The sequence below is a fragment of the Uloborus diversus genome, chromosome 3, assembly GCF_026930045.1.
Source record: "Uloborus diversus isolate 005 chromosome 3, Udiv.v.3.1, whole genome shotgun sequence".
Lineage (NCBI taxonomy): Eukaryota > Metazoa > Arthropoda > Arachnida > Araneae > Uloboridae > Uloborus > Uloborus diversus.
In genome coordinates this window covers 210288226-210311711 of record NC_072733.1, presented here as the reverse complement: position 1 = coordinate 210311711, position 23486 = coordinate 210288226, and positions in this window count along the sequence as shown.

Genomic DNA, 23486 nt, shown 5'->3' with positions numbered 1-23486 from the left:
ATAAAAGACTTAAAATGCAATTTTTTTGTTACATGTCAAGGCATTTGTGAAAACGCATGGGAAAGGGAGATGCTCTCCCTAGTTTCGAAATTAAAGCCATAAAAACGAAAATTTAGGCTCTCTTTGGTCTTTTGAACAATAGGTATACTCTGACGACAGCAGCATTTAGAGATCGTCCAAGTGTCTGTAGTTGGTATCAAGAAATGATGTAAAAGGTGGAGAAAATTTTGGAAATAAAAGTTTTGTTTTGAGGATAGGGACATAATTTATCTCCCAGTTAAGGCCTATATACTGTTTTTTCAGTAAAACACATGTGTTAAATTTTGATATCTTCTCATATTTTTTTCTTCTTTTTTTCTTAAAAAAATTCTTACAATCACAAGGCTTTGGGAGGGGCCATGGCCCCCATGGCCCCCCTCTAGATCCGCCCCTGGTGTATATATGCGTGTGTGTGTAGGACATGGATGTAACCTGGAGACGGTTTGCGCTATAGGTGCAGCATCGTGAGGACCCGGTCGACGGTGATGTTGGCGGTGGGAAAATAAAGTCAAAGGACATCAAAACAATCAAATGATAACAATAAGCAATCGTGATTGCTCAAAAAAAAATATTTTAACGCAATAATGTATCATTGTTGTAAGTGCTATTCAGATAAGGAGCAACTCCTTCGTTTTTCATTAAAAACAAATTTTGGCGTTATACCTTCGTTTTATAGCCAACAAAAGCTACAGGTTTTAAAAAATTTTCTAGTAAAATTGTTTTTCTCGCCAAGAAAAAAAAATCAAACGCGTCATCTTTAATTATATTTGTTTACAATGTCAAACTATGCATTACATTTTTTTTATTAAAAAAAATTAAAAACGGTCAACATTTTCGTCACAAAATAATGCTTTACTTAACATTAGCTCCCCCTCTGATCAATAAATACTAGTTTGGAGGCGAAAAATCAGAATTCATTCCTTTGAATGCTTTTCTCACTCAAAAGCTTTTCAGAAAATTTTCTTCTCAAGAAAAGATTTACTCTTGCTGCAATGTGATGCAAATATAAACCAGATATGCCAGGTACAAAATATAATATAAAAAATTGGCCATATCTGAGGGAAGTTATACTTCTTTCATAAAGGATGCATTGCTTTGCTCAAAAACATGCGAAAGATTTATTTAAATGTTTAAGTTGTCGACTTTATCATAGGAATGTGTAGCGAAAAGAAATTTTTCGTTAACTGGGTGATCTGATATCGCATTTGTAGATTGTTTCAGCAATGTAAAACTCTATTATTCAAGCTGCTGGCGTGACTGACACTCCTTTACTTGATATTATGTAAATAATAAAATGGAAGATAGTCAAAAGCATTCATAGGCTCGAAGTGACGCGGGAGAATTTAACGAAAATGGGAAACAAGCTGTATGGGGGAAAATAAAGGCATACATTGAAAAAAAAAAAAAAAAAAAAAAAACGGAAGTACAAAAATGATAAGATGTGTTTGAAAAGAAGGAATCGTGAAATTTGAATTGAAAGATTATCGAACAAGGCGTTTAGCGACAATTTGTTTTATTGTATAAAATTGTAATAATTTATTTATTTAGTTTTTTCTCTTAACAAGTTACATTTATTTAAACTAACGATGTTCATGACTCTTGATGTTTACATCTAGTTTTAACAATAGCCTAAAGAGGGGATGATATGAACTTGCCTATCCAGGGGGGAAAATGAAAACATTGTTTTTATATACATCGAAGACGCTGAATACAATTTTTCGCAACTTGAAATATAGCAAATGCATATAATGGTGTATTAGAATGATGTAACTCTCGGTAGTTACGTATCATATCACACACCAGAGTTTACAGTACCTACACTATTTATGGTTTGACTGGTTGGACGGAGCCCAGAAGACAGCTCTGATTTTTTTGTTCAGACCAGAAGCCGAGCAATCCCTAGTCCAGCACCCCCTGAGGTATTGATTCACTTGGACCACGAGCATATTTAACGTGCCCAGTCACTATTAACGAACACGGAGGATCTTTGACCGTGTCGACATCGAACCCGAGACCCTTCGGTTACGAGTTCGACCACGGCCCTCGATAGTAACGTAGCTGTGCAGCGATTATGAGACTTCCTGGTAGTCATTAGTCATTTTCTTAAATATTGAATCAGTTTTCTATTTCTACAGTAGAACCTCCATTAAGGGACACCTCCGAATAAGGGGCACCTCTATTTAAGGGACATTTTTTTTTGGTCCCAGTCCCTTTGAATAGGGACTTCTATGTATTTACCTCTAATTATGGGACACTGTTTAAGGGACAGTCACGAAGCCCAAAAAATGCAAAAAATAATGTATATGCGCTTAAGAAATAATGAATTTACTGGAATTAAAGTGTTACTATTCCTCTAAAAATTATAAGTTTGACATACACATGTGTGAAGAAAACCAGTAATGTATTGTGTAAAAATCTCGCTGAAACTAACATGCATGATTTGTCCTCTCAACAACTGATTCAAGTAGATTCAAAGCCGATGCGTGCACAGCAACTAATTAGCTTTGTATATAAAACTTAAAATTTGAACATTAATCGTAATTCACATAGTATTACATTGTAAATTACATGATGTAAAGCAAATATATGTAAGGAATTACTTCAAAATTATTTCTGTATGCTATAAAACTTTGTCATTAAAAAAAATTTTATTAATAAAATAATATAAACTTAGAAATTTTAATGATTGTGAATTTTATTTAGCATATATGAAACATTTTCAGTATTTAATCATAAGTGTTAATAGTTAATGTTTATTGGGATATTATACTACTAAGTACACGGCATGCATCAATTCATCCACCTCCAAATAAGGGACACCTCTATTTAAGGGACAAAATGTCTTGTCCCCCTTAGTATCCCTTATTGAGAGGTTCTACTGTATATTGAATTCAGTGTCTATGTGTGAAGTAGTCCCAGTTTAGTTCTAATATTTTTAAAGGTGTATGAATATTTTTCGGATCCTGTTCGATACACTGAGACTATGCCAATAAAATATGCCATTATATAAAATATACTCTTTATCTTGAAAATGGAAAATTGGACTCCCACCTTTGGATTCAGCGCCCTCCATACACAGGATGGTCGAAAAGTCCTTGACACATAATATGTTCGGATTTTTTTAAAATGTGTCAAGGAAACCCTGTATGTAAAAACCACCTTTCAAATTCTATTCTGGAAAAACAGGTTCAAGCGCGTAAGAGGCTCCTCCGGCTGATGTCACTCATTTGATGACGTGTCGATCTATCGCAAAGTGATCTGCAATTTATTTCAGATGGCATAGAAAATAACATTCCCAGAAACGAAAAAGTATGCATAATGTACAATTATATTTTCTGACTCAATAAACAGAAAAATATTCTTTACTGCTGAAAGTAACTTCAGTTCACGCAGAGTACAAGTAGGTGACAGAAATGGCTGAAAGGATAAAGGCAATTTAAGTAGAAGACAATCTAGAGAACAACTTGAAACGCCAACACCACCTTTTATTCTTTAGATAAAAGTAGCAGCTTTTCCGATTTTGTACCATATACTTCAGTCTGAGATTCTTCTGCCATAATTGGCATAACACAAATTCGGCAGCCCTAAGACCGTTTCGAAACGTCATTAAAATTGTTATTGTTTTGATTCGGTAACTATTGAACTACTCAATATTTTCCCATTGGTTAGCTTAGATAACGATTCGCCATGTTGTAATGCGAAAATCGATTTTTATCGGTTTTTACGGAAAACCCCAAGAGAGGGAAAAGTAAGTACTTAAAATTATTTATTTGATATTTTACAACATTCTTTGAAGATTAAAATCATTTCAATGAAATTTTAACCAGCCGTTTCTAAAATAAGAGCACAGTCGATTTATGCAAGGTGTGTAATTTTCAAGATTTATGGAATTTTTCATATTTTACTTCGAAGGGAAAAAACCACAGCATCAAAATATGCCTATCGACTGTATTTGTGACCTCTTTTTAGATAATCAAGAATTCACTTTAGAAAGTTGCCGCTAAACCAGTTTTAGAAACTACTCAATCTAACATGAATTTTACGACATGAAGAATAAAAGACGTTTCTAAATTCTGGTATAGAAATTTTAGATCTTACACAGCGCAGTTATGACGATTTAAGTACCTCGAGAAAGTCAAGTTGAAACACTAATAACTAAACTACGGTTTTGTCAAATTTGATGGTTTGTGATTCTGCATTATCTATAGTTTGCATCATGAAACTTCATTTTCTTAGTCACAACTGAGCTAAAATTTTAGAAATGATACTGTCAAATACCATGTTCTAACGAAATTTTGAGAGGTTTATGGCTAAATAGTAGTTTGAATTTTCTCTCAAAAAGCAAGACAGTGAACTTATTTAATAAACAGGAAAGAATTTTCAAGATTTGGCCATGCATGCCAAACAGGGCACTAAAAACAATTCAGTTGCATAACACCCTTCTTTTAAAACAATTTGTAATATTGTTGTAGTTACCTCCAGAATCTAGAAACATTACATTTTGATTGTGTAAAAAATGTTTCAAAAGGACCGTATTCAATCTTACTTTTACTTGAACCAAGATTGAGAATGATTCTTTTGAAACTTTCGGCCTTTCTCTAACCATTAGAAAGAGCAAGTCGTCGGCTTTCACGCAAAAGTGTCTGTGATCCAAATTTGAACTTTGAAGCATTGTTTGTTTAAACTTTGGAACTTTACGAAAAAAAAAATGTCTCAACATGCTGACCCGCTTGAAGCATTCGCAATCGACAGCGGTAATTCAAATATCCGATTTTTTTAACGGTAAGTTTTCGAAAAACATTTAAAATGTGAATTGTTTATATTTTGCTTATGCGGGTGAAAGAAAAATGATCTCCTACTTTTTGAGCAATCACGATTGCTTATTGTTTTTACTTGACTGTTTTCATGTGCTATCATTTTATTTTCCCGCCAGCACCCTCTGCAGCATCACCGTCAATCGGCTCCTCACGATGCTGCTTTTATAGCGAAAGCCATCTCCAGGTTGTGTCAATATCCTACACACGCGCAGACATACACAACCACATACACACATACACATACATAAACACATACACATACGCATACATACAGACACATACACACACACACAACTACCCACACATTCATGCCTGCACGCAGACACAAACACATATGCCTACCCACACATACACATACCCCGCCCCCACGCACACAAACACTCATGCACACAACTACCAATACCCATACCTGCACACAGACACAAACACACATGCCTACACACACATACACATACCCCTCACACACACAAACACACACGCCTACATACACACACACACACACTCGTGATTGCGAAAAACATAATTTGAATACAAGAGATCAAAATTCAAATTATTATTAATTTTAGTTCAAATTAATTTTTTTATTTTTTATTTTTGTAAAGATTAAAGAAACACCTAAGTAAACAGAAAAAAACCTCTAAGAAGTATTTGCGATGCAACGATTTACCATGTTAAAATAAACGTCCTCTTTTCTGATTTTAATGCAACACAATTGCGGTCCATTCCTGCAATCAATTTATATTATATATTCTACTGGTTTTGAGATATTATTTACTATACAATTTTTGCTACATTGTTTTTATAATGCTATAGAATTAAAATTTGGGTTTTAATGTCAATTTTTCTTGTGTAGCTGTAGAAAACTGCGTTATTTTGTTGGATTGTTTTCTTTGGGACACTATTTCGATACATACTCGTATTTATAAAAATTTGAGGAATTTTATTTGTCCACATTTTAGCAAAATGGCAAAGAAACAAATGTCGAAAAAGAAAATGATTTCTCTTTACTTAAAATGCTAATAACTTTTCCCTCGTAAATTAATCACTTTCGTTCTTATTTACCGTTAGTGAAAATTGTTCTAAAATGTGTTTTTTCCGCTCTTTCCAATGAAACCAAATTTGAGTTGATATAATAATTATTTCGAGTCGAAAGATCCATTTTTTAGTCAAAAAATTAAATTTCGAATCCAAAGAAAGAACTATTCATCAAATTTTTTTTTGAATCGGTCTGGAAATCTTCCCATCACTATTCTAAACAAACTGAAAATTTTAACGAAATCGGTCCGGTAGTTTCTGAGTTTACCCGGACATGCAAATTTGGAGTTAGTGTTTAAGTTATGTAAAGATAAGATACAGAGCATTTACTTATTTGCCGACGCCACTGCATGCTTATTTTGAAACTTTATTTTACTCTTAAGGCTTTTCGAAATTTACTGTCAAAGTTGAGACTTCATTTTTTAATAAATTATGCTAGGCTAGGTAACTGCTTATTTGGTGACAGTATGCTTTTTTTTATCCATAGTTTAATGAACTATTTAGGAAAGAGGTTGAGAGTTAAAAAAAATATATATATTTCTTTACTTTATGGTACTTAAAAAAAATGTCATCAATTTTTCACATGTGCCCCTATAGGGGGGGGGGGGAAGACACGTGAATAAGCCTGGGGGACGTATGAACTCGATTGAAAATGCAAGTCCAGCATCATATTTCAACGAAGAACTCTTTAATATAAAACATATACGTATGTACCAATTACATCGAAGGGTTTTTAACCTATATTATGTCAGTTTAAATTTTACAGTAGTTGTCAATAAGAAATGTTTTTTCAAACTATATAACTCTGTTCCCTGTACAATTTTAAAGTGTCGTAAAATGGTTTAATCACTGGATAACCAAAAAATAAATAAAAAAATATATTATAAGACTATTTAATACAAAGAATATTTAATTAGGTAGAGATTATTCCTGTTACAAATTTCGTTTAAGCTTCATACAGATTATGATGATTAAGTCTTTAATTAAGAAAATATTTTATTTTTTCATTGAATGTAAGTATTAGAAAACACTAAACTGTCTACCAGCTATTTAGTAACAAAAAATTTGAAATAATAAAAAATAAAAAGAATAAAATTTTTAGAAAAATAATAATTCTCAACAACAGATTTACAAACTGATTGGAGAAAGATAATACTTATAAATATTTATACATTTTGCTAAATTATAATACCCTACACTAATATTAATATTACGTAGAGGATATGGGAACTGTTCACAAGTGCCCCTAGATGTTGTGTTTACAAGTGCTCCAAGTAACTTGCAAAAATAAAGAATTCTCAATTTAATGAAATTTATTAATTTACTTGAATGTTTATATAATGGTGTTAAATAATTAAGATTAGCTTATTAGTTAGTTTAAAACATGTTTTAATGTGAAGAATACAGAGATGAAATTACATGCAACACATGCTAGAACGCAGAAGTTTTCAGCACAGAAACATAAACTAGCTCATTTGCCTAAAGGTTAGGCCAAGAAGTAGGACTGGTACTGCCGTTACTAGATAATTAGATTTTTTGCGAAGATATTAATAGAGATTTTTTGCTTGACATTATGCTAGTAAAACATATGTTCACATGCATCCCCCTTCCCCTACTTATTTTGTGATTGACCTCACCTGAGTTTGAGAAATCAATGTATTTCCTTACATGTAGATGTGGTTTTTCGATGCAGTATGCCCTGAGCATATGCCCCATATATTTGACCCCCCCTCCCCCCTGGGAAAATTGTGAAATGAAGGGTCTGCATTTACCCAACTTATTAAATCACGTAAGTGCACCAAGTTAGATAGTTGTTATTTATATTTTTCTGGATGCGTATTAATTTTTAATCATAGTCAATTCACTTGATAATTTGCTTATAAAATTGCACTCTTTTCTTGAATATAAATAGGTTATACACCCAAAAGTGTTTTTAATGCGATCTTTTTTTTTTTTTTTTTGTACGACTTTTTATTTTTTTTTTGTGCGGTATATTAAAATTTCAATCAAGATTGGGATTCAATTGACGAAATTATTTTTAAAACGAGTGCGAGGTAGTATCTCCACGCGACGACATAGGCATCCCGATGGGAAGTCTCTGTGACTTCCCAAAAATTTCCTTGTTCGGGAAATGTTTTCCGACAACGCAACAAAAATTATCATCACTTGGTTTATTTTGATTTCGTTTAAAGATTATTTTGTAAGTTTTTGGGTTATTTTCTATGTGAGGCTTGTTTTATGCGACTCCTATCCACCGCATAAAAAATAAAAATTAACTGTGTTGCGAAAACAACTTTTTAAAGCTACTCGTGAAGCTTCGAGTAATTTTTTTTATGCGGCCCGTATCCACCGCATAAAAACAGGTTCGGTGTATTTGGGTAAAAGAAGCTGCATGAATCGTTTACATGAAAAGCATTATCAGGTCTGAAGATCGCAAGATTTTTTCAATACTTTCAGATTTAGATGTAACTTTAAAGGAAGAAATGCGTGAGTGAAGTAGAAATGGAAAAGATTTGAACGACAAGATCGGATTTTGTATACTAAAAATGTGTGGACACTTTTCTCCTCACTGCCAAGTTAAAAAAAAAAAAAAGTTCAATCATAATCTATTTTTATGTAGCAGTTCATATGTCCTCTTGGCGTTTTATATCGTTTTTTCGTTCGAATACGATTGATATTGATTTTAGAGTTTCAGTCAAAGCTGAAATGAAATATTGAAATAAATAAAGGGTATTTATTTCCCTTCACAAAAGAAGAGTATAAAGGAAAAGGGAAATTAATGTGCGAAAACATTTTTTCATAACAATATAAAGAATAATTAACAGTCAAATACGTATGACGTCTGTTTGCCCATTTAAAACATTCTTTTTCAGCTTGGATCAGAGTTCTCATAATAATAAATCATTCTACAACGTATACCGAAGATTTTGGATGTAATTGTGAACCACCAATTAAGGTTTGAAATTAAGCAGCTCAGTCATATTCTGGACTCTATACACACAAAACTGCTTCAAAAGGGAATTTTGACTGGGATAATACTTGGCAAATGAAATTTTGGTGAATGTAAACATACCATTAATTTCCGATTAGAGAAAAATAAATAAGAATGACATTTTTTTCATTTGCCCCAGAGTAGTATTTGTGAGATAAATGGAAACACCTAAATTGCGCGTCATAAATAGCTGATGTATGAATGTTTTTAGTAACCTTCGACATGACAAGTAAAAACTAGTCCAAACCAGTTACTTCGCATTTGTAGACCTGCTGGAGAGGAAAATGTAAAATCACTTAACTTAAAAAAAAAAAAAAAAAAAAAAACCTTTTTCAGCGTCATCTTCAAACAATGATGACACCTACTCAATTGGTCGGAAACACGTGCAACTTTTAGTATCTCCTCTACAATGCACGTTACCTAGAGTGGTGGTAAAAAAAAAAATTGCATCACCCGCGCCGCAAAGGAGAGGAATATCATCATCCTGAATATCTGCATTCAACACACAGTCAAGCATCCCGTATCCCAGATGATTTGGGGATGTATTTTTGATCAAGGAGTTGGTGGGCTTCATTTTGTGTAAGGAACAGTAAACGCTCAGGTGTATATTGGCATTTTGGAGGAGAAATTGCTTCCTACTATCCGGGATAACTTTGCTTCAGTTCCAAACGTTATTTTCCAGGATAGTTCTGCTCCGTGCCATAGGGCAAAACTGTTAAGTAACAATTTAAAAATCTTTATCGTGCCATTAGACTTAAATTGACAGGGGTTAAGTAATTTTTTTTCTCTAAACTCACACGCAGGTTCAGAAATGGAAAAATGAGCATAGGGTCATCAGTTTGTCTTGGATCAGAAACAACCCCGATCTACATAAACAATTATCGGATTTCTGCTGTTAAATGTTTAAATGTTTATTTCATAAGTTTTGCAGAATTTCACCTACATTCATCGTTAATCGGTCGACCAAAACTTCTCATATAATCCCATTGGTGTGAAAATGCGAGGGTGATGCAATTTCTTTTACCAGCACTGTAGTCTTCACTCAGCAGCAGTTTAGTTTCAAAAAAAAAAAAAAGTGTGGCAATAGAACTCGTTTCCAGTTACCCCCATGGTTCTTTTTACCCCAACTGACCCTTCTATTTCAATTCCGTTCTTTGTCTTATAGATAGCTCAAAGTCATTTTCTTACTCCAGTTTTAACTATTTAGTAGTGCACGTTCGGAGACCTTTTCTGAAAAATGTATGAACGATGCATTTACATTTTTTATACAGTTTTTGAAATTATTAATTTTTAACTAGAACTTTAGGAAATACTTCTATAAAGCTTTGTAATATTTTGGTTGTTGGTAGAACTGAAAAAAAAAAAAAAAAATTAAACTGCGAAATTGAGAGAAAATTGATTATTTAACTTACTAGAATAAAAGCACTACCAAAGTTATAGACTCTTATCTAAGGAGTATATCAATGTATGAAAACTAAACATTTTAAAAGTTCATCGGAGACGTTATTTGAGATTTTCCCCTGATAAACTACTGTATTTGTATCGTCACTTAAAGATCAGACCAAGCAAGATTTATAAAATGTAGCAGCAGTTGAATCTTCTTTTAGTTTAACCCCTAAGCAAATGGTATTAAGACAAACTTTGAGGAGTTTCATAATAATTAGGTCATAACATATTGAGTTATAGTCTAAAGGGAGCAAACTTCTAACTAAAAACTTACTGAACTTGAACTTAGAAAATGAAACCCTCAGTTTCTTCTTGAACAATAGCTAAGAATATCTTGATCAAGGCCATTTTCGAAAAATAACTTAAATAAAATAATAATAAAATAAATAAATAAAATTCATATGTAAATAATAAACTAAAATAAGTATTAATAAATGAATAAATAAATACAAATACAAATACAAATGTGACGACCAGCAACAGGCTCTTGGCCCAGGTAGACTGATCCTGGTCAATTTATTAGTCCCCAATGAAGATCAATGGCCCTCTTAAAGCTATCAACCCCCTTGCTCATTACCACCTCTTCCGGTAAGCTGTTCCAAGTGCCCACAACCCTACTAAAGTAGTAGTTTTTCCTTATTTCCAGGTTAGCCTGAGATTTGAATAGCTTAAAACAATGACCCTTCGTCCTGCTTTTGGTGCAAAAATTTAATCCATTAACATCATTCATTTTGATAAATTTAAACAACTGAATCATGTCCCCTCTGATCCTCCTTTGCTCCAGGCTATACATATTAAGCCTATTAAGTCTGGTATCATAATATAAATATGAAAGTCCCCTTACTAGTCTAGTTACCCTTTGAACCGTTTCCAATACACAAATATCTTTCCTCAGATAAGGCGACCAAAACTGTACAGCATACTCAAATGGGGTCTTACTAAACTCCTATATAAAGGCAGAAGAACCTTCTTAGATTTGTATGAAATAGATCTATTGATAAACCCAAGCCTTCTGTTGGCTTTGTTACTTGCAATGCTGCACTGTTGACTAAACTTGAAGTCCTGATTTATTAAGATACTCAGATCAATAACATTTCCTGCCTGACTAATGATTGAACCCTGTAAACGATAACTCGTACGCTTATTATCATGACCTAAGTGTAACACTTGACATTTCCCTACATTAACTGCCATACCCCACTTATCCGTCCACTTAGTAATATAATCTAAATCCTCTTGAAGCTGTTTCACCTGTTCTTCATTTTCCACAATCCCCATAATTTTTATTCATCATCAACAAAATATATACTATATAAGTAATAAACTAAAATATATTTTAATAAAATAAGGGAATAAATAAAATGAATCAAAATCGGCATATCGTCACCTCAGAGCGATAGTAAGATATTTTATCGTTATTTCTGGGATTAGATACCTTACTGTTGCTAAGTGGCGACGATATATATTTAGAAGAACCAAAGGCAAACACTCAATACACTAGTTAAACTTTTTACGTCGGGAATTGAAAAAAGCTTTTTTAGTTTAAACTTCGGTACTTTTAATTTTTATTACATCCATACCAAAGATAAAATTCCTTCCATTCATAGGCAACAAAGGTTTTGAAAACTCAAAGAAATAATTTAGTGAAATAAAAGCAAAAATTGTGAAACTTAGACATAAATAGTAATTTCAACGTGCATATACTCAACAGGTTTTTGCAAAAACGATCATGACAGTATAACAGTTTCCAAAAAAACTAGCTCAAAGCTATTTTCTTATTCAAAATTGAAATGAGTTTTTACTTCTTAAATATTTCTGCGCTTTCTATTCGAATCATGTTGGAAATATTTTTTTTTTTTTTTTTTAATGTCGTACCTAGTCGAGTTCTATTCGGGAGATGAGTATTTCCTTCTGTTTTAGTATTTCCGTTAAGGCAGTGGCTTCCAAACTTTTTATATCTTTTTCATCATGAAAGTTTTTCTACTCCTCCCCCATTCCTTCGAATTTGGGAATAATTTGATAAATGCTATCCTGATTCATAATTTGTTCAATGATTTAGATAAAAAGCAATATAATATTTTATACAATGTAGATTTTAGGCTCTGTAGCGGATATTTGGCCATTGTTTTATTATTGTATGAGTATTAACAGTTACAGACAAAATGGCAAAAAAATAGATGTTTAAATGCAGTATTAATGCGTAGGTTGAGCTTTTATTCCGATCACAAGATTTCTCCAACTGTGGAGTCATGAAAAAGATATCGCTGTTTTAGCACTCAAATCTGCATGTCATAACAAAGACGTTTTGCCGGTTCTAATTTTCGGACATCGAATTGACTTTTTTTTTCAAGTATTTTAGTAACCGCTGCCCCACTTGCAATAGTTCTATACCTCCCTAGGGAGGTACGCTCCTTGGAAACTACTACATATTATTAAAGTTTTCTTACATTCAAATCTTAAATAACTGTTTAATAATTGAAAAGTTGTCACTTTTGAGTCCAATTATAACTGTTGGCAAAAAATTCCCGCAAAATAACTGTTGTGTTAAATATTTTTAGAAATGAGATGTTGATTTCTATTTATGAAATGATTGTATTGAGGTATGTCCCCTCAAAGGAATGTTTGCGAGCTCTGACTGTGAGCGAGTTGCATGCATTTGATACAAAGTCGATGCCCGCCAGACCCAATGATAAATGATCCGCAGCGCTTACACATCGTGTATTCGCAGGTACTCTAGCCAGAGAAAGCGATACTTTTCTTTGCCCTCTGAAAAAGTTATGAGCGTGTGTTCTCTGGAATGAGCACGTCTTTAATCGAATAGATTCATTCTTTATGAAAGTGTCTGAGCGGCCTTTTCCTCTGACGGACCCCCCCCCCCCCACTACCTTTCTCCGGAATCGAAAGTTGGTGCGCGATAGAGCCGGAAGTTTGGACCGGGCCCTGCGCACCGGACGCCTCTCGAGTCACGTGACTGCGGGGATCACCCTCCCCCCGGATCGTCTGGATCACTCGCCGGAGAATTCGTTTTTCGGACGGCTTGTTGATCTTTCCGGCTCCAAGGTAAGTGCTTTTGCTCTCTGTTTTCTAGAGCTTCTCTTTTCAAAGAAAACTAAGAAGTTGTGTTCTTTTTTTCTTTGTTAGTTCTTTTTTTCTAGAGCAAAGAGAGCTATTTTCTCTGTAAAATTCTTAGACCTTTTAGGTCACGTGTAATGAGGAAAGGCCTATCTTTTAAGGAGAAACGGTTTTACCATTCGTTTAAGTATGCTTTTGATTTCTGCATCGAATGAGACAGTTTAATTAATTTAAATCATTTTTTTTTACTCAGTTGATTTTTTACCTCAAATGTCAATATAACGTCAGACATTTGAAAAGGTGGATTTAAGTGAAAGCAGTTCCAAACACTAACTTTTCTCTTCATAAAATAAGATCTTTAAGGCGGAGAAAATGAACTATGAGGGGATTCGAGACACGCGTGTTGAGAGATTGTTTGCACTTAATAAACTTTAAAACAACTTCAAAACTGCGTATTTGCCCTTAGATGAAATCGAATGTTTACGAAAAAGGAAAGCTTATCTCTCTTTTGCTTATTGAATGAGATCTTGAAAGTTTTAAACCATGAAAACAGTTTTGAGAAGATTGGATTTTATAAGACTTTCTTGTCCCGAACTTGAAAGAAATTAAAATCTTACAGAGAGTTCTCTTCCAAGTTATTAAAATTTCAAGATTTGTTAAAACTTCTAAGAGACTCTTACGATAAACGGATACGTGTGTCGAAATGATAGGTCCACCCGTAAAATCGAAAATTATGTTGGTAAAAAAGGATTTATATTGTGTACAAAGTACTATTTTATAAACTAAACTGTTTCATTCAATGAAGAGCATACAAATAATAGGAATAATAAGTTAAACAAAACTTACATGAAACAGGTGTTCCAAAAGATAGGTCCATTGAGCCAAACATCAAATTAATGTTGAATTTAAAAAAAATTTTGTACTTTTTTTTTTCTGAATAAGTTCATAAATCCTACTCGGCATGGTTTCTACAAGTTTTTGCATACGATTTGTCTCGATTTTTGACCATTCGGTGGAAATAGCTTTTTTCAAGTCTGTTGCACTGCATTCCGTCTGCATTCACCGCTCTTGCGAGTATACTCCGCAGGTTTTCTACCGGATTCAGGTCGGGACTGCAAGGTGGCCAATCTATAAAATGTACACCATTATCCAGAAACCATTCGAAAGTGGACTTTGCAGTGTGCACCGGAGCATTACCTTGTTGGAACATGAAGATTGGGCTCCCAATATACTCTGATTGTGGATGACAATATTGTTCAAGCAACTGTTGATAGCCTGCAACATTCAAACGGCTGTCTACAAATGCTATATCAGTTTTTCCAGAACCTCCGAATCCGGCTCATACCATAACGGAACCACCACCAGCTTGCCTCTTCGAAAATATCTGTCTATCGTTACGCAGTTCGTGCCAGTAATGCTGACAGCCATCTGGACTATCCAGGTTGAATTTCTTTTCATCACTGAATATCACACGATGCCAATCTTGTTTCCAGGCCATCACTTACTTTGCGAAATTCAATCTCTTTTCTTTGGGCTTTTAATCAATTTTTGAGATGCTTTCCTCTTTACGTAAACTAAATTGGCGAACTTCTTAACTATATGGACTGTAGATTTTGATATTGGAGGGTTTTGTTGTTTGCCTTAAGTGGATCAGCTTATACTTCCTGATTTTAAGTCATTTATGATAGTCCTTCTTTGTCGGGGTGTCACTTTTGATGGGCGGCCAGATTATTTTTTACTGCCATAAGCATTGCTAAGTCGCAAAAAACTGTTTACAACATTACGCGATCTATTTGAAAGCTTACCTATTTCTCTATTTGATTTTCCACACTTTTTAAATATTTCAATTTTCCCTTGCTCAACCAGTGAAAGACTGCAACGACGACCCATTTCGTTTGCTTACAACGTGATGCTTAAGTCTTTTTAAATACTTCCACAGCAACCAGCATAATCTCCCAGTAAGACTAAGCAACAAGATTTATGCAAATTGTTTTGGAAATAAACGTGGTTACAGCAAAATTTCGGAAAGTGGACCTATCTTTTTCAAACGGTCCAAAAATGAAAATTTGCATAAAATAAAAAGGAATTATTTATTTTTACGAAATTTCTTCATAAACAGTTGTAAAAATTACTGATGAATTATCTGTACCAAAAAAGTGATTCTTATTCCCAATTAAGAGACAAAACTTGGAAAAAGGCGGGTGAACTTATCATTTCGATACCCACTGTATTTGTTTTGACTACTATTATTTTCCATTAACTTTGGCTTTAAAACTAAAGTTTTGAATTATAAACTACACTTGTATCTGATCATTAATATAGTTTGATGGTAGGTAAATCAGATTAAATCAGATATTAAAAAAATGATGACATTATGTGATATTATAACGACGCTTTGAGTTTTGTTAAGTTTGAATGGATTAATACGAGCTTCTGCAATGTCAATGAATTACTCGCATAAATCTTTTTAAATAAATTTAAATGATGAATACAGGAAAATATTGTATGAAAATTATACGAAGTTAAAAACACGAAAAAAGCGTTATGAAGCAACTACATAAAGACAATGCATACGTGTGAAAACTTCTGCCGTAAAAAATACTAAAATACTAAACTATAACAAAATATGTGCGTGTCTATGTTTTTCTGAAATATCGCCAACTTTTGACGTTGTTGGCTCCAATTTAGGCGAGATATTGATACTTTTTTCTCATACGTGCCTTTTTCTCGAACATACTGGGCCGTTCCCGTCTGCCTAGCTGTTTGGATAAGTGCAGTGAATGTCTAGCACATAAACCCTGACATAAAGGGAGCTACAGGAATATTGATGGTAGATTAAGCCACTGTCTAAAGCGTGAAATAAGCTTTAATAATAATAAACAGCATTTTAAATCATCCTATTGATAAAGTAAGTTTACGTTGAGATAGAGTGAGATATACTTTTGCTTTTGAACGAGTTCTCACAACTTGTTGTTGACATTGTCTCAACGAAAAAACTACTAATGAAATTCAGATCTAAGTTTTGTCTTTCACGATCGTGACTGGGTATGTCTTCTCCATCAAGCTTTATTCAAACATGTGGTACAGCTACTCATTATAAACTAAAAAAAATATTAACTCTGATCATGGCATTAACACTGAAACTGAATATTCAACTCCACATGTTATTAACTGTTTTTTTTTAACATGTCCCAAAGTGCACAAGCATTAGGACAACACCTTCAGTATATTTAGAAGATACCTTAATATGAGTTGATGGATGGTCTATGCTATCACAATATACAGCTCTGATTACTAAATTTAGGTTATTGCAACAAAGAAATAGATTCAAAATTACTAATGTTTTTTTTTTTTTTTTTTTTTTTAACTTGTTCCAAAGTGCACAAGCATTAGGACAACACCTTCAGTATATTTTGAAGATAACTTAATATCAGCTGATGGATGGTCTATGCTATCCCAATATACAACTCTGATTACTAAATTTGGGTTATTGCAACAAAGAAATAGATTCAAAATTACTAATGTGTGAATTAGAATAGTGTAATTTCATTAAGTTACCGCCCTATAGCCAAAAATACATGAAATACATGATATATATATAGTATATAGTGTATTCGGAAGAAACATATAAACATGTCATCTTATTTTTTTATGTTTATGAATTTAATATAAATACGTATCTTTACTTCCTACTATTATAAGCGATTAAAAATGTGTTTTCAAAAAATGTGAAGTTCCGGAGTATATGACACAAAAAATTTGAATGTGCAAATATTTTCCAATCAGTTTCGCGAACAGCTGTTACACTAAGCTCCAAATACATGTGAAAAGAAGAAAAATAACTGCTTATTACAAAAGAAGTGAAATGTTCCCATGTCACGAGTGATGTTCCCATACGAGTGAAGTTATGAAAGAACATTTAAATAATAAGTGCTTTCAAATTACACTAAGCTCCAAATACATGTTAAAAGAGGAAACATAACTGCTTATTGCAAAAGAAGTGAAATGTTTCCATGTTACGAGTGATATTCCCATACGAGTGATGTTCCCATACGAGTGAAGTTATGAAAAAACATTTAAATAATAAGTGCTTTCAAATTAAATATTTTAAAAGCGGTTAGAAACTAATATCCTCAACAAAAGAGGTGAGGGAATTATAAACGACAAAAAAGAAAAAAAAAACCTTCTTAATGGCAAGAAATAGATAAAAAGATCGTTTTTAAAAATTAGCTGCCATTTCTTGTCCACGAATAAGATATTTTTTTTTCTAATAGGTGTAAGCATCTTGAAATGGGCTTTTCTTACATTATATCTTTTAAGTAGATAATTTCTAGTAAGGAAACAATAAAAAAAGAAAAAATGTTTAATTCAAGTTTTTTTTAAAAAAAAGAGAGGAAACAAATGCGTTGTTTAAATTATAAAACTAAAAAGGTGCGATACAGATTTCACTTCTAGAAGCTGAAATCTCTGTCTGATTTTCTTTTAAAATAGTGAAATAGCCATTAAATAACACGAGAAACAAATTTTAAGCACAGGTATTTTGTTTTCTTTGGAATCGTGTCGGTCAATTTAGCACCGGTTCATAATTTTTGGTATATTTGGCTTCAAAAGAAGCTCTAGAAGGCTCGAATGTTGCATCTTGCTAGCAAGTTTATAATATAAGTTTTCTACCTTTCGTTTTACAAAATTAGTTGGCAACACTGTACGAAGTTTAAAAATCTGCTTGAAATGAAGATAGTCCCTTATGTTATGCAATTTAAAAAGTATCAGGCGTTCACGATAAACTGTTAAAACTCACATTTTTTCTGTTTGGGCAGATTAAGCAAAATTTTTTTTCTTGCTTAAGCAATTGTTTTCGTTGCAATAGTCCTTGCAACTTCAAAAGTTTAATCTGAAAAACTGAATAAAAGTTTTTATTTATATGATTATAATTTAACTATGTCGATTTGTGTCGAGATGTGTTTTTAATTTTTCATATGTATACTAATTTTCCGATCACCCGGTTTATCTAACCGGTTTAGAAGTGTTTTTATTTAAGTGAGTTTATATATGTTTGTATTAATGTGTTAATTAGGCCAAATGAAAGAATTACGTTCCTTTAGTTCAAATGCATCCGTACGAAAACGAAACGTAATGATTTTAAAAAAGTTTATCGTTTGATTACCTAGCTAAAAACGGGTACTTTTGTAGCCATGTCAACAAATTATCAAGGAATCACATTGCACAACAAAAAGGTTTTACTTCGATGGCTAGAATGGGAAATCAGCTAACTCCACGATACGTTTCAGGAGGCAATAAAAATATGTTAAGGTTATAGCACGTTGTATAGTTAAATAACGAAAAATAACGAATGTCTCTACTTACAAGCAACATTCGGAGTTAATCGTCTTTTCTACTGATGCAGATTCAAACCAAGTTAAAAAAAAAAAAGAACTCTGAAATTTAGAATTCAAATTATGTTTTTCGCTATCACGAGTTGCGACAGGGCCCTACTCATTGGGGGCTATTGTTTCTAGAAACAGCTCCTGTGCCCCCAAGTCCATCCCTCTTCCTGGGTGGCTACGTGTGTATAGTTGTGTATGTGTGTGTGCAGGCGTGTGTGTATGTGTAGGCGGATGCGTGCATGTGTAGACTTGTGTGTGTGTGTAGACCTGTGTGTATGTACGTAGGCGTGTGTTGTATGTGTGTAAAGGCTTGTGTGTATGAGCGTGTATATATGTATGTGTGTGCACGCGTATGTGTAGGACATGGACGCCCCCGACCAGGAGAAACGGATTCCAGGAGGCAGTGCTCGGAGCCGCGCCTGCAGAGGCCGGTGGGCGGTGGTGCTGCAGAGGCCCCTGGTCCAAGCTGAAAAAGGAACCAAACATCAAGGACGGGCAAGTGAGAAAATTAAGCAATCGTGATTGCTCAAAAAAAAAAAAAAATAAATAAAATAAAAAATTAAAAAAAAAAACTTATTTTTGGCAATATGGGAAGTTACCTGGTTTACAGTCGAAGTCGTCGATTTATTCCAATACGAAAGATATTCTTTGAAGTGTAGTACAGCGTTTGCAGTCTCCACAGCATTCTGGCCCTTAATCGTTTTTAGTGTAGCATATATATTTTTAAATGTGCTAGGTTTGTTAAACAGTTTCCATATTGAGCTGTTTCTGGTTTTTCTTATTTATTTTTCTTGATTTTTTTAGACGACTTTCTATGAAAATAAAATTAAAAAAAAACATAGCTTAAAAGAAGGCGTAATCTGTGAAACAACTATCGTAAAAAGCAGAGTCAAATTTAATGTTTAAATAAATAGTGTGAAATAAACTTGAATGTAGGGTTTTGAGATGGGGAAATGTGTCTGTCGGTCTGTCTGTCCTCACCCCAAAGGCCCTCCCTCTAATAAATTGTGACTGAAGTTCGATTCAAACAAATCTTCTTTTTTATATCCTGGAGATCTCCCCCGGCTAAGATTTCTCATTCTTAGATTTAATTTTTTGATTCGAAAGAAAAAATTCGTTAAATTTTGAACAGTTCAAAATAAATAATTAAATAAATAAAACATTAGCTCCACCGGAGTGTTTAAGACAGAAAAAAAACCTTGAAAACAAGGGCGTATTTGCATTAGAAATTATTATTTGAAATAATTTTTCACTTAGAATATGGTTATACATTGTATTCTTTTATTTGGTTGTTTCAAAGCTGCCTTTTTTTTTTTTTTGAACAGCGCAAGAATTTTTCACATTAGCGCCTACGGAAGAAAATCAAACTTTCTGATCTAAAAAAAGCTAATAAGATTTTTTATTGTTAGTTTTGGAAAATCGAAAAAATTGGAGAGAGTCAACATATTTTTAGTTTTTCGCATCCAGAAACAGAAAATAAAGTTGCTATAGAAAAATAGAAATGATGTTACCTATAGACACTCTAATGTTAGTTGGAATTTGATTAACGGAATCTTATTGAAGTAAATTCAAAGCACAAACGATTTTATTGTAAATTTAAGTTCAGATAATCTTTGCTAAAGTGTTCTAATATTATTTTATTTTTAAAAGCGGGGGCTACATTCCGGAGCTTTTATTTTTTATCCTGAAAAATAAGCTGCAAGCAATTTTATTTTTGATACAATAATTTATTTAGATTTATTTCTCTTCAGGTTACATTTATTTATTTTTGCATATGAATAAAGAAACTTTTTCATGTAAAAACTTCAAAATTTGCTGCATTTGCATGGTGTAAAAACTGGATTTAATTTGGTTATTCATTTAGTTATTTCTTATTTCTACCTATTCCGATTCTAAATTTCATTGTGTGTCATATCTGGCAACATTGAATAGCACTCAACAGATAAAATGAAGAAGTGAACTGAATGAATCGGCCATGTTGAATCTCACTTGTGTACTTGTTGCGTGTCTTGTTCCAGGTTTCTTGTTCTTGTTAATGTTTTTATTTTAACTGCCTTTGAGAATAAATGTAATGTCATAACAAAGTGTCACCTCTCTTCCATACATACTACAACATTGGCGACGAGTAAATTGGAAAATATTACAATAAGATGCCGAACACTGGTATTGCTCATTTGCAAAGTTTCGTCGAAGGGGACAACTTTGTGGAATACCTCATGAGAGCGGATTTTTTCTTCGAGGCCAACAAAATCACTTCCAACGATGAAAAGCGTGCCCTTTTGTTGACTGCAATTGGAAAGAAGCCCTTCTCATTGCTTCGCAACTTACTTCAGCCGAAAGAAATAAAAGATGTAAAATATGCCGACATTGTGAAAGTTTTAACGGATTACTATTCCCCGGCTTCTTCAACCATTATGGAAAGGTGTCGCTTCTACAATCTCAAACAAGGTACTGAAGATATTTCAACATTCATTGTAAAAATAAAGGAACTCGCAAGCAAGTGCAACTTCGGTGCATTTCTAAACGACGCACTTCGAGATAAATTGGTTTGTGGATTACAGTCCGAACAAATTCAAAACAAATTACTCAGTGAAAAAGACGTTGATTTTGCTAAAGCTTCTGAACTGGCTCTTGCTATGGAAACAGCAGCTAGAGAGACCAAGTCACTAAAAGAAGAAAATCAAACCGTCCTCAAAATTCATGAGTATAAGAAAGTAAAACCAAAAGATTCGACACGGAAGAATTTTGGAAAGCCAACATATCCTCATCAAATTACAAAAGTAATAAAATCGTGCAAGCACTGTGCTAAATTTCACAGAGGAGAGTGTAAATTCAAGAATGCTACGTGTTATCAATGTGGTGTAAAGGGTCACATTAAGCCTGCATGTAAAGCTTCAAATACGAATTTTCTTGAAGGTGCTGCAAATGTAAGTGATAAACCAGAACCTTATTTGAATAACATTTTTTCTAAAAATTCGGGTAACGTAAGTGTGAGTGAACAATCGGAACATTTGAATAACATTGTTATGTCTAAGAATTTGGGTAGCGTTAACCCATACACTACTAATGTTCATATCAATGGGGTGAAAGTGAATATGCAAATTGACACTGGCAGTGAATATTCAATTATTTCGTTAAATAAATTTAAAAAATTGAAATTAAATTGCACAGAGTCAAAACCAGTCCCAATATTGAAATCTTACACTAACAATGATTTAAAGATTGTAGGAAATTATGATGTACCCGTAATTTATTCGAATAAGTGTTACAGTTTACCATTAATTGTGGTTGATTGTGATAATGATAATAAGCCTATTTTGTTAGGTAGAAAATGGATCAAAATATTGAAAATTAAGATTGATGATTGTATAAATATGGTATTTGATAAAAATGTAAATTTTGATAATGTTTCTTCTACTGTTGAGTATTTTAAACATAAATATCCAAATTGTTTTAATTTAAATGATACAACTGGTATTTTGGGTGTACCTATTAATATAGCAATGAAATCGGAAACTATTCCCATTTTTTGCAAAAGTAGACCAGTCCCTTATGCTTTAAGAAATCTTGTTGATAAGGAGTTGGATACTCTTATTAACAATGGTGTTTTGTACCCTGTTGGTCATTCCAAATGGGCAACACCAATAGTTGCTGTTCCCAAACTTGATGGAAATGGTAGGGAAGCTGTTAGAATTTGCGGAGATTTTTCGCTTACTGTCAACAAGTTTTGCGAAACTCAATTTTATCCTCTACCATCTCAGGAAGAAATTATAACTAGTATGGGAAGTGGGAAATATTTTTCTAAAATAGACTTATCAAAAGCTTTCCATCAGATTCAAATTAGCCCTGAATCACAGGAATTGTTGACATTAAATACCCCCAGAGGTTTACTCAGGTATTCTAAACTTCCTTTTGGGATCAAATCAGCTTCTTTTCTTTTCCAACAAAAGATGGATGAAATATTGAAAGATTTTTCGTATACAAATGGTTACATAGATGATTTATTTATAAGGGCAAATACAAAAGAAGAATGTATAAAAAGAACTGAAATTGTTTTGGATAGGCTAAATTCTTACAATGTTAAGATAAATCTTTCTAAATGTGAATTCTTTAAAGACAGTATTCAAGTTCTAGGGCATAAGAAAGATTTCACTGGTGTCCATCCTTTAGATGAAAAGTGTAATGATATATATCAAGCTTCGGTGCCTACAAATTGTACTGAACTGAAAAGCTATCTTGGATTATTAGGGTATTATTCTCATTTTATTCCAAATTTATCTAATACTCTTCGTCCACTTTATAAATTACTGGAAAAAGATGTTAAGTGGAAATTTGATAAAAATTGTGTAAAAGTTTTTGAACATAGCAAAACTTTGTTAAAAAAGCATAATATCTTGGTTCATTTTGATATGGCAAAACCAATAGTTTTGCAATGTGATGCATCAGACTATGGCGTGGGGGCTGTCTTGTGTCATGAATTTCCTGGCAGTGAGCTTCGACCAATTTTTTTCGCTTCCAAAACTTTGAGTAAAGCTGAAAGAAATTATGCTCAAGTGCATAAAGAGGCTTTGGCCATAATTTTTGGTATAAAAAAGTTTAATAAATTTTTACAAGGTCAAAAATTCATCATCGAGACAGACTCTAGGCCATTGTTAACATTATTTGGTCATAATAAACCTGTACCAACTATGGTTAACGCGA